This window comes from Euleptes europaea, chromosome 6 (assembly GCF_029931775.1).
Source record: "Euleptes europaea isolate rEulEur1 chromosome 6, rEulEur1.hap1, whole genome shotgun sequence".
In the NCBI taxonomy this organism is placed as follows: Eukaryota; Metazoa; Chordata; class Lepidosauria; order Squamata; family Sphaerodactylidae; genus Euleptes; species Euleptes europaea.
Window position 1 is genome coordinate 34,454,528 of NC_079317.1, and position 15,170 is coordinate 34,469,697.

Genomic DNA, 15,170 nt, shown 5'->3' on the forward strand with positions numbered 1-15,170 from the left:
AACAAGGAATGCCCTCCTAACCACCCATACTAGGAAAGAACATGCCCATGAGAACATGTGTTAAACAGAAGGGGAAATATTCCAAGCCTTGGTGCCAATTCACTAACTTAGTATTTTTGCTAATTTGGTTCCCTGACTCAGATGGATTTCTCCCTGTGAAATGATGGTTTCCCCCAGAGTTCTTCCTGTCTCAGCCATGGTTGGCAACTGTTGGGGCCCTCACTGTACAGGCATAATAACACAGCCTGTCGTCAGGAAAATAATTATTTCTTGATTGCCTCAGTTCCCAGTAAATTGAATACAGGATGCAGCCTTCTGCCATAATGAAGGGACTGAAAAGCATAACTATATGAGAACGCTTTACTTGAGCTTCAAAATAATTGCCCAAGATGCTTATAGTTGCAGAAGCACACGTAAAGGCCAGCATAATGGATTTTTGTTTAATGAGTTTACATATTCCATAAGCATCTATTTTTTGTCTCTCTTTCTCAAATCTGTTCAACAACAACAACAAGAAATATCCCGCCTCTCTAAAATCTTGCATGAGGCAGCTAACTCAGAGAGAGAGACAGGGAGACAGAGAATAAGCAATACAAATGTAACAATAAAATTAATTCAAACAAAAATTATTCCAAAAGTTTCAACAGTAAAAAAAATCTCAATGACAAAACCATAATCAATAAACTCAGCAGCATAAAACAATTCACAACAGACGGCTGCTTATAAAACATCAAAGAGGGGTATTATTGTTAAAATGCTGAAGAGGACAGAAAACATTCTTATCAGAAAGCCTTGAGAAATGAAATGTTTCTGTCATGCTTACACTAAAATGCCAGGCAAGCTTCAAAGGGTGCCACCATTGAGAAAGTCCTGTCTCTGGTTGCCTCTCACCTCACCCAGAAACGATGTGGAGTAGCTCTAGGGATCACTGGAAATTCTGTGATAAACTCACAGAGTTTTAGCATAGGGTTTTTTAGCAATTCCTAGAGCTACCTATGTCACTGCTGCATTTTCCCCAGAAGTGACATAGCAGTGTAGTTGCTATCACTGTTCCCCCCCCCTCCTGCCATCACTTGGAGCATTGGTGGGCAACCTGGGCTGTTGGCGGGACACCTCCTATCATAGTGGGAGGGCTGGCAGCCCTGAGGAAATGGGGCAGGGGAGGGTGTAGAGACTTTTCCACGCTGATTTGGTTTCCCAATCCATTCCTGCCAGTTCATGTAGCCTTCCTCCACATGGAGCCTGGAGTGATCCTGGAATTGCAACTGATTTCCAGTCTACAAAATTCAGTACCCCTGGAGAAAATGGCAGCCTTGGAGGGCAGGTTCTCTGATATCACATCCCTACTGAACTCCTTCCTCTTCCCAAACTCTGTCCTCCCCAGAGTCAGTCCCCAAATCTCCAGGAACTCCCCAACCCGGCATTGACAATTCTACTGCCAGTATTTGCAGATTTCACTATTTGTGGTAATCGAGGCATGAATCTCCTGAGAATGGTGAAGAACACTATGGAGCATATTGGTATATCTTATACATTTTTATTCTTTTATGGTGAAGAGGGAAAAAATCTTGGGGAACATCAATATAATGTGTATGTAAGGGTGACTGTGCGTTTGTATTTGAAAGATTGTCCCTCTATGCCCACATTAATAGATTCCCATACATGTATAATCTGTACCCCTGTGCAGACATTATGTGCGCTCTATGTCTGCACAGAGTATGACTGCACCCTACCAATCTTCTCCCTAATAGTGGTATGTTCAGCTGTACATCTCTGCACCATGCAAATGTACCTTTCTGGGTTCTCTTGCGCACACTACATTTTGCAACTTTCTTCGTAGTGTGGAATGGTAAATGTATGTAGGCACATTGAGTTTGTTTATCATTGATGACTGTTCATTCTTGGCTTCATGTGTTAATGATGGAGGGAGGCAAGACTAATGTTCACAATCCCACTCCCTTCAACACATGTACAATGTACATGATTTTTTAGCAATTGCATTTGTCTACAATCTTGTCTTGTAAAGCATTCACAAGATTTTACATTCACAATTTCATGCACATTCACAAAATCTCTCTGAGACACACACATGTTTTCAGAAATCTAGACAAAGGATATTTTTGAAGACAGGGTATAAACACACCCACTAATGAAAAGGAGCCAAGAAAACCTCAGCAGGAAATGAGTTTGATAATTAATGCTGAACAATTTTCATTGACAAAGCAAAAAACAACAACCCACCAAAACCCCTCACAAGCAAGTGGATAGATAATTTAAATTTTGAATGATTTATGAACAACAGAAGAACTGAGGAAGGAAGCAACCTTAAGGAACAGCAGTCAAATGTGTCTGCAAATGAGACTGTTAATGTTTGTATCTGAAAGATGATTATGTCCAGGCACTGTGAATGGAATAATTCCAGATTCATAACTATGTTAAATGAAAGGAAATGTTAAGTCCAGAGGACTGTCCTTGTACCTGTATAAATTACAGCCAAGAACATGTGGGAGTGGGGAAAAAAGGGGGTTTGAATAATGTACAACCATGTACCAGACACAACGTACATGTGAGAAGCACAAGAGAAGGTCTTTCTGGCTGTATATGCACCTAAATGCCGTCTGAGTGGAAGGGAAAGAAATATCTTTGTTTCTGGGCTCCTTGGTTCAGTGAAAATAGCTCCTGGAAATGCCATTTCAGATTAGCAAGAGATGGCTGGAGAGGTGGAGATTTCATTACCTTCCTCTTTTGTGTGATGTTTTGGAGATCGTAATGTAAGAGGGGAGCTATAAATAATCCAATCACAGCTGCAACATCCTGGAGATTTAGAATGCATGCTAATAGCAGAGATCTTTGGGGTGTTTTGCTGTGCAGCAAAGCCGAACAAGAAATTATTGCCTCCAGAAAGCAACTGAGAGACAAAGACCACCTGTCATTCTTGACTAGCCGAATGCTGGAATGCGATCAACGGAGAAGGCCAGTTCATTCCCATTAACTGAAGTGAATATAAACTTGGCCACACTTTCTATTATGGCCATTCTCATTTTATTAAATGCAAAATTTCAAACCAAACAGGTGGATTTGCAGAGCAAGTGTGGTGTTCAGGAATAGGGCTGTTGGAAAAAAAATTCAGTAAAATTCGGATTCGGCAAAACTTGGCCCGTTTTTATTCAGGAAATGCCAAAGTCTGAACTACCCTGATTCGGATTTGTGGAATTCGGCACTAAGTTTGGAGTTCGCGAATAAATCCGGCCATTTAAAGGCATTAAAAACACGTTCACGGCTTTCCACGGCTCCGGGGGGAGCATTTTTGGAGGTAGAGGTCCCAAACTTTCAGTGTAGCTTGAGGGGACCCTTCTTGCAAGAACCCCCAAGTTTTGTAACGATTGTGTTAGGGCCCCCCGAGTTATGGGGCCCGGAAGGGGTCCCCCAATCTGCCCATTGGAATAAAGCCATTAAAAACACATTCACAGCTTTCCACTCGCAAAGAGATCAACCCCCCCCAAGACAGGTAACTCCCCAAATCACACTCCACAGAGGCAATCAAGCCCCCCCCCCAGCAGAACAGCCCCCTCGAACCAGAAGACGCAAATTCCAAACGAAGGAGAAGAACGGGCCAGACAGAGACTTACTGACATGGGATGTACTAAAACGAATGACAGGCTAGCCCATTATAAACAACAGGAGTGGCTGCACAGCCCATTGGAAACAATAGGAGCCAGCCAGAGAGAGACTCTGTTAACCCACAGTTAACTCCAGACGAAGTTGGCAACCGGTGAAAACAGCAGAAAGCACAGTCCCACACAGAGGCAATCGAGGCCACCCCCCAGCAGAACAGGTAAACCCCCCCTTTGGCTTCCCCCCTCAAACACATACACACACACACACACACACACACACACACACACACACACACACAGAATCTCCCCTCCCTTACATACACACACACAGGAAAAAAGTTATAGAGAGAAGCCCCCAAATGGGTCTTACTGTGGATACCTTCTTCTCTTCCATCAGGAGCAGGGACTGGGAGTCAGGACTCAGGAGTAATCCAATACGATTCTAGCAGACTCACACACACAGAGTCAGACTCTCTCTGGCCATTTATGCACGGGAGGTTTTGCCTTGGTTTTGCCGCTCTCTAGATGCACATTAAGGATCGCCTGCTCCCAATCATTCCAATGGCTGGATGGGGGGGGACCGCATAACTCGGGGGGCCCTGACCCAACCTTTACAAAACTTGGGGGTTCTTGCAAGTAGGGTCCTTCCAAGCTATTCAAAAGGTTTGGGACCTCTACCTCCAAAAATGCCCCCCCCCGGAGCCGTGGAAAGCCGCAAATGTGTTTTTAATGGCTTTATTCCAATTGGGGGGGGGGAACCGCATAACTCGGGGCCCCTGACCCAATCTTTACAAAACTTGGTGGTTCTTGCAAGAAGGGTCCCCTCAAGCTACACTGAAAGTTTGCGACCTCGACCTCCAAAAATGCCCCCCCTGGAGCTGTGGAAAGCCCTGAATATGTTTTTAATGCCTTTATTCCAATTGGCGATTTTGGGGGGGGGACCCCTTCCAGGCCCCATATCTTGGGACCCCCTGACCCAATCTTTACAAAACTTGGGGTTCTTGCAAGAAGGGTCCCCTCAAGCTACACTGAAAGTTTGGGACCTCTACCTCCAAAAATGCCCCCCCCCAGAGCTGTGGAAAGCCGCAAATGTGCACCCCCCACCCACAAGGATCTCTTTCTCACACAAACAGACACTCTCTCTCCCCCCCCCCCCGAGCCGCGCAGTGGCCGGGCTCACGCACTCATCCACGACTGATTGGCCAGAAGAAGACCCAGCGTGGCCACCGATTGGCCTCGGGAGAATGCTGCTTTGGGGGCGCCGAACTTGTACGAATTTATCCGGCGTCTGCCCAAACTCGCCAAGTTGGGTTCATTGTTTTCCTGCCTTTTTTGACTTTGGTTCTATCAGGGAAAATCCGGCTGTTTTTCTTGGCGGATGGAACTGAATCTACAGCCCTATTTAGGAACACTTTGGAATCTCTGGCATCTCTTGGAGGCTCCAGTTTTTTGTCAGGGTTCCAAGCAGACCACTGTCAAATACTAATTACCACTGCACTTTGTTTATCAAATGCAGTGACTGTCTAAAGTCAACACATGTTTGGTTTATTTATTTAAAGTATTTATATACCCACCGTTCCCCCAGGCATCCTAGCATCCAAGGTGGGTAACAACAATGTAAACATAATACAAAACAATTTAATAATAATAAAATAAAAAAACTAAAAAAAAAACCTTTTTCCTCAACCAAGAAGATAATCAGGCTCCCCCAAAACCTCTCTGGAATAGATCTTTTGCATCCTCACTGGGAAGCCGAGGGGAGGAATCCCCCTAACCTCTTCTGGAAGGCTGTTCCAGAGGTATGGGACAGCCACTGAAGAAGGCCAAGTCTGGACTGTGGCAGGTTGTGCCTTAGACAGCTGAGGAATTGATTCTAGACCTTGGTGGGAAGGGTGGAGTGACCACATGAGAACATACAGGTAGCGGTGGTCCTTCACATATGTTAGCTATAAAATTGTCTAAAACAAAACAATTTTCTTTATGTGTCCACTATCACAGCCTGCTAGGGTTGCCAGGTCTGGGTTTGGAAATACCTGGAGATTTTGGGGGCAGAGCCTGAGGAGGGTGGGGTTTGGAGAGGGGAGGGACTTTAATGCCATAGAGTCCAATTGCCAAAGTGGCCATTTTCTCCAGGTGAACTGATCTTTTATTGGCTGGAGATCTCCAGCTACCACCTGGAGGATGGAAATCCTCTAGCCTACCCAGTATTTTTACACTATTTTCTTGGTTCTTCCAAAGATCATTGGGGTTTATCAGTGAAAGCAACAGCTGAAAAACAGATACCTTTGCATATCACCCAATACTAACCAGTGTATGGCTACTGTCAGACACTACAAAATATCAGTGGCCAGGATATGAAATACTGAAATCAGATATCACTGAGCCAATATCCAGAGTTCAGAGAACATTTGAGCACTCAAGGAAAGAGCTAGAGATTATGCAGCATTAAAATTTCAAAAGGCAAATTTTGTAGAGTTTTTGGGAGTGGATTCCTTTAGCTGACAGCCCAAAGGTTTCAGCATGCCAGCTAGGCTGTCTTTCCCCATCTACTGCCACAGAAAGTCTTTGTGTGCCCTCACACTTGTCTTGACGATGAAGCTGTTCACAAGCTGCCTGAACCAAGCATAGGGGAAACGGGGCAGGGAGGTCACAGGCAAAAGGCTGCTGCGTGCGATGCGACGCTTCGGAGGCAGCCAGGGCTGTATTTTTAGCTGCTCTAGATTCTCTCTGCTGTCAGGGCTGGGATGCGATGCTCATTTTATTGCCACAGGGACAGGCCTAGAATGTCAGTCTGCCTGAACAACCAGCCTGTGCAGCAGGGCCAGGACTCGATTTCGCTTTGCGGTGCTGATCTTCTGCTTCCGCTATCGGGGAGAAGAAAGGAGGAGGCTCTCCCTCTCGCCATTCCTGCAGGAGACAGAGATTGTGATTAATGGGGGGAAATGACGTTTCAGAGGAGTAGTAATTTCAAACCATTCTTTAATATCAAGGTGTACCTCAAGGCAGTGCATGGCCTAGGAGGATGAAGTGTTTTTTTTTATTGCTTGATCAATACATTTTCTAATCATTTCTATAGTCCATGATTCAATATTCTGTAAAGAATAAGCTAATAATTTATTTCACAGGGAACGAATGCCAGATCTCTGAATAGAGGATTCCATTATCTTCTGCGGTTCTTTTCAACCTATAATAATCCCCACACATGTAAGCAGCTGCAAACATACTGGTTTCCCAGCAGACCCTGAGGGCCATTCCCCACATTATGCAGAATCATACCCGTGTTTCCCACCAACTCAACTCCTAACCAGGAGCTACGGCTAATTATGGCTCCCTACCGAGCATATTTTTTTATTATTATTATTGCCTAATGTTGCTGTAGGCTATATGATATATTCACACTTTATATTTTTGGTCTATGCTTCAAATACATTTTCTGTAATGTGGGAAGAAATTCCTGCAGTTTTGTTCCCTCAGACTTCTCAATTTTCGGTTGCCTTGGTGAAATTATGTAGAGCAAGGTGTTACAGCTAGACTGTCTCGTCCCGCACAATAAAAGCTGTGGCATTCAATAACCTGATGGCCCAATAAAGTGTCATGCATGATTTGTGGCCACTGATAGGGGTGCACATTCCTTATTCCCATCTATTGGGGCACCCAGGATGTTTAATAAGGCCTGGATGAGAATCACAACTCAGAGACATACAGTGCTTGCATGACAGTTCCCAATCTGACAAGCGATGCTTTTGCCTTTTTCTGACCATGCATCTCCTGCGCTGAATTTATTTATTTTAGCATATTTTTATCACACTTTTCTCCGCAGTGGGGACCCAAAGCATCTTACATGAAACAATACAATTTAATTTAATAAAACACATATACAGGGTAAAGCAGGGGTCCCCGACCTTTTTGAGCCTGCAAGCGCTTTTGGAATTCTGACACAGGGTCATGGGTGCAACTACAAAATGGCTGCCATGGGAGGCAGAGCCAAGCTAACCACAAAATGGCTGCCATAGGAGGCTGAGCCAACCACCAAATGTCAGGGAGTAAGGTTATGCGTCACTTTAATGGCAACTTTTTCAGCATTCCAGACAGGTTGCCTTTTAAAATGAACATATTGTTTTAAAATATTTTCTTCTTTACACATAACTTATCTTCAGTCCCAGTTAAGTTCATAGTTCAGTCACACATTTAAGATCCTTGTGCTGTGGTGGCTTACTGCAAGGCTTTAAAAAACTGGCACAGCCAATCAAATCTAATTAGACACCCTACCAGGAAAAAGTTCTGCCCTCTTCCTAAAAACACTTGGCAGGCCCCAGGAAAGGTGTTTGCGGGCACCATAGCTCTATGGGCACCACATTGGGTGAGAAAAAATAAAAAGTACACAAAATGTCTTGGGCTGGTATCCACTGGGTCGGGGCAGAGGATCGGGTCTTCAATGCCATAGAGCCCAATTGCCAAAGCAGCCATTTTCTCCAGGTGAACTGATCTGTATCGGCTGGAAATCAGTTGTAATAGCAGGAGATTACCAGCTAGTACCCGGAGGTTGGAAGAAACCCTACTAACAGGCCTTTTGTTTTTGTTCTTAGGTTCACACTCAGGGGTTGAATTGAGATGCTGAACTACTGTAATAGTTTAACACTCATTTTTGGAACTGGATATATAACCACTAGAATTTCTTTAATTTTGTTTGATCTATTCTTCCTTTCTCTCCATCCCTTGGTCTACCTATCTTGAGAGAAACTGTGATCTAGTAAATCTCCTAGTTATTGTAATGCATTTGTATTCCATCCCAACCACCTTCAGCTAGAATTGTGATTACAACCTGTGTTTGGAAAGGCAATTACTAAACGGGTCATACCTATTGCACGCTTGTCTGCCCCACAGATTAGTCTATCCAACAAGGCTGAGTCATAGCAGCAGGGAGCAGTGATACAGGAAATTTCGTTCTGATATTATGTCTTCCACAGATTTCAGTCCCAGCGGATTTCAGTCTCCTGAGACGTCAAGGCCTTATTCAATTCTCAGCAGAGGAATAAACCCCAGCAGGCAGTGAGACGTTTGGTTTGCCCTGAGAGCTCATGAGAGAAAGGGGTTGTCACACGGCAAATGAAACGTGTGGCAATTTACTGGAATCTTGCTGGGCCTGTAAACAGAATCTCCATATCATGCCTGAGTCTCTGAGAGAAATCACACCTACAACAGTCAGTCAAAAGCAATGAAAATGAAAGGATGGTGACACAGCTAGACACCTTCCAAGAACAATGAAGAAACATATAGTGGACTGAAATGTTATTGAAACTGCGTAGGTGATAACTTCTGCAATATTCACATCTCACCCTATTCCAACTTACCATTCAATCATTGTCATTGTCCACAATACTCTGGGGATGCAAATTTTCTTTTAAAAAGCTCCTTAAAACACATAAGCCTGTATCCAACCACCTAATTCTTTGGAAGGATTGGCATTTTCATTTATAGAAAGAATAGGGTTGCCAGCCTCCAGGTACTAGCTGGAGATCTCCTGCTATTACAACTGATCTTCAGCTGATAGATATCAGTTCATCTGGAGAAAATGGCTGCTTTGGCAATTGGACTCTATGGCATTGAAGTCCCTCCCCTCCCCAAACCCTGCCCTCCTCAGGCTCCACCCCAAAAACCTCCCGCTGGTGGTGAAGAGGGACCTGGCTATCCTAAGAAGGAAGTGTTGATTTCTGCCAATTCCCTTCTTCCACTGCAGATCCCCTCCTTTGGTCTTTAGGCTATTTCTGAGGGTCTGACCACAGGGAGAAAAACACTTTTAGGGAGGGGGGTGGCAGTGGGCTTCAATAGGAGAGCAAAGTCCCACCTCATGAAGTCTGTGGATAATTGGACACACCAGTATTTTTCATATAGGGTAAAAATACTGAAGAGAAAAAAGTTATAGAAATAAAGAATTAATGTTTGATGAAGGTACAAGGTTGTGTGGGAATCTCCAGAACTGCTGCCATTTGGGAGGCAACGGGAAGCAAAAGTTCAGTGTGGAAACAACCTCTGACCCCTAAGGAGCCATACTGTAGCAAAAGTGTAGAAGGCATCAGAAGAAAAGGCAGCTACACCAACAACCTGGATGGAACTGGAGGAGCCTGAACACAGGCTATGGTGGTGGATTTGCGTCTTCTCCAAAGGTATGAAGAATCATTCACTGTCACAAGAACCTTGGAAAGTGACTTAATGAGTTTAGTCTTGTATGCATGGCTGTCTCCCTTGCCATCACCCCTCCAGTGATTTCAGGTCTTTGTTTTGATTATGCATGCCATTTCTGACCATCAGAGGTCAACTCGCTCTTCCCTTAGGATTCCCCATGTTTTCCCCCCACATTTTAAAATTTGAGATAAAACAGATCCCTCAAAATGTGGGCAAAACGCGAGGAAATGCAGGAGGAAAGCGAGGTGACCTCTGATGGTCAGAAATGGCATGCATAATTACAATAAAGACCAGAAGTCATTGGAGGGGTGACACATAAAAGACCTTTGAAAACCTTTGGCCCCAGGACCAAATACAAAATGTCCCATGCAGCTTGCATCAGCTAGTCCACAATATTATGCCTCCCTTTCATATTTCGACCAATCAGCAGGCATCACATAAAACTGAACACATGAATACATGAAGCTGCCTTATACCGAATCAGACCCTTGGTCCATCAAAGTCAGTATTGTCTACTCAGACCAGCAGTGGCTCTCCAGGGTCTCAGGCAGAGGTCTTTCACATCACCTACTTGCCTAGTCCCTTTAACTGGAGATGCTGGGGATTGAACCTGGGATCTTCTGCAGGCCAAGAGGATGCTCTACCACTGAGCCACAGACCCTCCCCATTTTCTGGATTTTCAGGGCCTAGATTGAAGAAGAAGAGTTGGTTTTTATACCCCGGTTTTCTCTACCTTTAAGGAGACCGGCCTTCCCTCCCCCTCCCCACAAGAGACACCTTGTGAGGTAGGTGGGACTGAGAGAGCTCTAAGAGAGCTGTGACTAGCCCAAGGTCACCCAGCAGCCTTCATGTGTAGGAGTGGGGGAAAAATGGTTCACCAAATTAGAGTCCATGGCTCATGTGGAAGAGTGGGGAATCAAACCCGTTGCTCCAGATTAGAGTCCATCGCTCTTAACCACCAAACCATGCAGGACCAGTGTGAGCTATTTCTTGCAAAGGGGAAAGTGAAAATGGAAAGGGGGATTCCTTCTTCTCCACTTGCTGGCCTCCTACGGTCAGCGCTATGGCTTTGTGAGCGCAAATGATGTCATCTGCCGGCTGCCTTGCTCCCCCCACCCTCGATTCAGGGGGAGAAAAATCATTAAGCGTTGCAGTAAGAGCTGATTCAGGCCACTGGGGTTTAGTCGGCTCAGAAAATGTGTTTGGGAGGGATGATGGAGGGGAGATTGCAGAGTATGCTCACTGCTGACCTGCTGAATTATGACTTTAATGCAGTCACTTTAATAACTTGCCGTAGCTCCAACCACCAGATGCAATTTATGGCAGAGCAGGCGCCCAGGCGTTTTTCTTTCTCTGAAGACTAAGCAGATCTCTTATTACAGCCCCCCTCCCCCAAAGCCCATTACTTCTCCCTGCTTGCTCTGCTAATGGAAAATGTTCTGTGTGATTTTTCTTCCCTCAAGCCTTGTTTTCAGGAAATGGTGGAAAATGAGAAAAGAACGCACACGACAGAACAAAACCTCCCCCACCCTCATTCCTCTTAAGATCATGCAGATTTCCTCCTTGGAGCCAATCTCTCTCTCTCTCTCTCTCTCTCTCTCTCTCTCTCTCTCTCTCTCTCTCTCTCTCTCTCTCTCTCTCTCTCTCTCTCCCCATGCAACTTTGAAAATCTCGGGTGAGCAAAGACAGGGCAAACAAAAGAGGGGTCTCAGTGAAAAGGAGCAGCGCACAAAAAAAAATATTTAGTTCGTTTTCATTGTTGCCCGGTGGAAACCCCAACATTTTAGGAAGTCTTTTGTGAAGTCATGAAGCCCAGAAGGACCAATGAAGGGCAGAGCCTTTTACAGACAACCTATATTGAATCTTTATTAGAGAACCCTACGTGTTATGAATTTCACGGAGAGACAGACGGCCTCCAATGCCAGCCTTTACTTCAAACACACAACTGGCCTGTGGTTGGGGGGGGCACTAGGGGAAAATCTTGTGGGTGGGGAACAACTTCTGAGGAGGAGGCTGGCAAGTTTGCAGTAGAGTCTGCAAGAAGCTGGAAAGGCCTTGGCTTTTCTGCCTGGTTACTCGGATCAGTAAAATTAATTCTGACCAGTTAAAAATACTGCCTGTGGGCAGTTCTAGGCACAGCTATCAACCTGCTTTCCCCCCCTAACTGTATTTCCTAGGTGATCAACGCATATCTCAGGGGAGCCAATCACAAACTCCTGGGCCTTTCACGGGCATTCCTGGACAACTCCATGAAGCAAAAAGAATCAGGAGAAGCCCAGACTGGGAGGTAGCCCTTGCATCAGGTAGGTAGGTATTTATTATTACAGCATTAGCCAGAAAAGATACAAACCTTGTCAATAAAACCAATTACATGATAAATAATCTCTTTGGAGCCCTTGCATCGGAGACTGTGCCTATAGCACTCAAGGTGTTGCGGGAACTGCTGTGCAACGGTTGTTGCTCCTGCTCTTTCCCCACCCCTCATTCCTCTCCTGGTTCTCACCCATCCTTCTTCCTTGCCTGTGATGTGGTAAAATTAGAGTTCTTCTGATGACAGCAGGCAGGAGAGTCAGTAAGAAGACTGGTGAAGGAACAGGTTGGGAAGCCACACTCATACCTAGAGGTATTTAAAGTGGGATTGCCATCTTTGGGTTGAGAAATACCTGGAGATTTTGAGGGGGGAGCCTGGAGAGGGTGGGGTTTGGGGAGGAGAGGGACTTCAATGGGGTATAATGGCATGGAGCCCTGCCTTCCGCAGCAGCCATTTCCTCCAGGGGAACTGATCTATGTCACTTGGAGATCCATTGAAATAGCGAGAGATCTCCGGCTACCATCTGGAGGTTGGCAACCCTAATTTAAAGGCTGAGACACCACCCCTGGGGGAGAACCTGGCAACTAACTGTGTTCCTGATGGAAAAGAATTGCTCACCATCATCTTGTATGTGTCTCTGTGTGTCTGGATATACTAGGGGCACACTATTACTTCTGCTCAACTGCCTCTCCAGTCAAAAGCCGCCTGAGAGCCACCGTGATGTAGTGGTTAACTGTGGTGGTTTGGAGCGGTGGACTCTGATCTGGAGAACTGGGTTTGATTCCCCACTCCTCCACATGAGAGGTGGATGCTAATCTGGTGAACTGGATTTGTGTCTCCACTCCTACACATGAAGCCAGCTGGGTGACTTTGGGCTAGTCACAGTCTCTCAGCCCCACCTACCTCACAGGGTGTCTGTTGTGGGGAGGGGAAGGGAGGGTGATAGTAAGGCGGTTCGATCCTTCCTTGAGTGGTAGAGAAAGTCAGCATATAAAAACCAACTCTTCTTCTTCTGTGCAGGAGGAGAAGGATAGAGTAGCAACATCAGTGTGCCTGGAGGTTGTCAGCTGAGAGGGAGCAGCCCTCTGAACTGGTACTTGGGGGATGATGGCTAGCAGCATCTTGCAGACTGTGGAGGAGAGGATAGAATTGCCGGCTTTCTTCTTGCAGAATTTTGCTCGTGTACAGTTACTTTGTGGCATTTGGTAACATGGCTTTCCCCTGAACTGAGATGCCATGATGGATAAATCACCACCTGCATGATTGTGGCCTGTTTTGTGCCTAATGAAGAGGTGGGAGCCTTGCCAGGAAATAAAGTGACCAGTGGCAACCTTGGGAGGAAAAAAGGTAGATGTACGGCACACTTGTTGCTTGCCGAAAGGAGAAGGAGGGTGATAAGATGGGTGTAAAGGGAGAAGCGACAGCAGTGGAATTAAATGAACAGTCAGCATTGTGTAGTGGTTAGGGTGTCAGTCCTGGGCATACTGGTCACTTTGTGTTTTTCTCCCCATGCCCATTCTTGCTTCTCCCTCCTATGTGTCTGTCCCCCTCATGCAACCCCTCCCTTGAAGCCATTTGCCAGTGCACTAGTGAGAGAATAATGCTGAAATACCCTGAGGCTGCCGATTTGGTCAGTTACAGATCAAACAGTTGAGAGAACACTGAAATAATCACAAAGGACCTAGGTGGCTGCTTATTTGGTCAGTTTCACAGTGAGTGTGGGTCAGTTTCAGTTCTTGGCAGGATGGAATCGATCTGGCTGATTTGCCGCCCTCCCCTTATACGTGTCTTTCATAGGCATGAAAGCCTTTTTGTTTGTTTGCTTTCAAGGGCAAGACTACTGATGAAATGATGAAATGGTCACAAATGACTGTGCAAGTGTTTTTATGTTCTTATGACTCCTGTGTTGAGTTAAGCAGAAACAAATTGCTGTGTGTGTGTGTGTGTGTGGGGGGGTTGTCCGGACCCTCCCTGCTTTGGCTGTAAAATGGACCTGGTTCAGATCAAATGAAAGAATCCTGCTGCAGGGCTGGCGGATTAAAAAACAAACACACTACAGCCAATTACAAGGCAGTGTTTTCAGGCGGGGGGGGGGAGGATCTCACATGTGTTTCAGAAGCTCCACATTTTCACTGGGGATGCATAACTGATCACAAGGTACTACTGGAGTTTCTTTGGGGCAAAAAGCCCCTGTGCGTAATGTTTTGTGAATTTGACTGCAAATACTGTGCAGTTAGAGAGCAGCAGATCCAGCGGAAACAGACCATGCATAAAAGGCCGTTTTGTGCCTCTGATCTATTACCTTCTTAGGTAGGTACGAAGCTCTTCCACAATTTCTCTCTTGTTCACTAACTAATTTGTATTACCTTCCCTTTTCAGCTGCAGGGGGGAAAACCTGATAAATGTGTCATAGGGAGATCGGTAAAATTCAGTCTCTTTTTCACACCAAGAAGGAAACTAATACAGAACGATAATCGGATAGCCACCCTTCACTTAAGATGAGTTTAGCAAAACTGGGTCAGTCCCTTTTGGTGTGTCTGTCTTTTGGGGAGTATAATAAACATTTTATTATTTTACGCCTCTGCTGGTTTCTTTTCCCAGAATGCTTTGTTCATCTGCAGGAGTGAACAATGGCATCTTTCAAAGAGTTTCTAAAAATGGCATCACAGATCAGGCTTTTATGACTTAAATGTTTACTACAGAGTCAAATCCCTACGGTTACAACAAGTACTGTTCCAAATGATTTGGAATGTGAACCAGCAGAAAATCTCTTGAATAAGATCCAGCTTCTCTGTTCTATTAGGAAAGGTCTTTTCTTCAATGTTGAAATCAGCAAGATTGTTGCATCATACACATTACCTCTTGCTCAGTACCGAGATGTAGAAAGCAAGGTCATATGAATTTGATAGCATAACCATAAATTATATTCCAGAAGGCTAGCTGTCTTGGCCAGCTGCAGCCCAAACAATGTTTTGTTTCCATTTCTAAAGCAATTTGAACATATGTCTGGAATTAACAGTCCTTCTCAGTACATTCTGCATCAAAAATAACTATCCCAA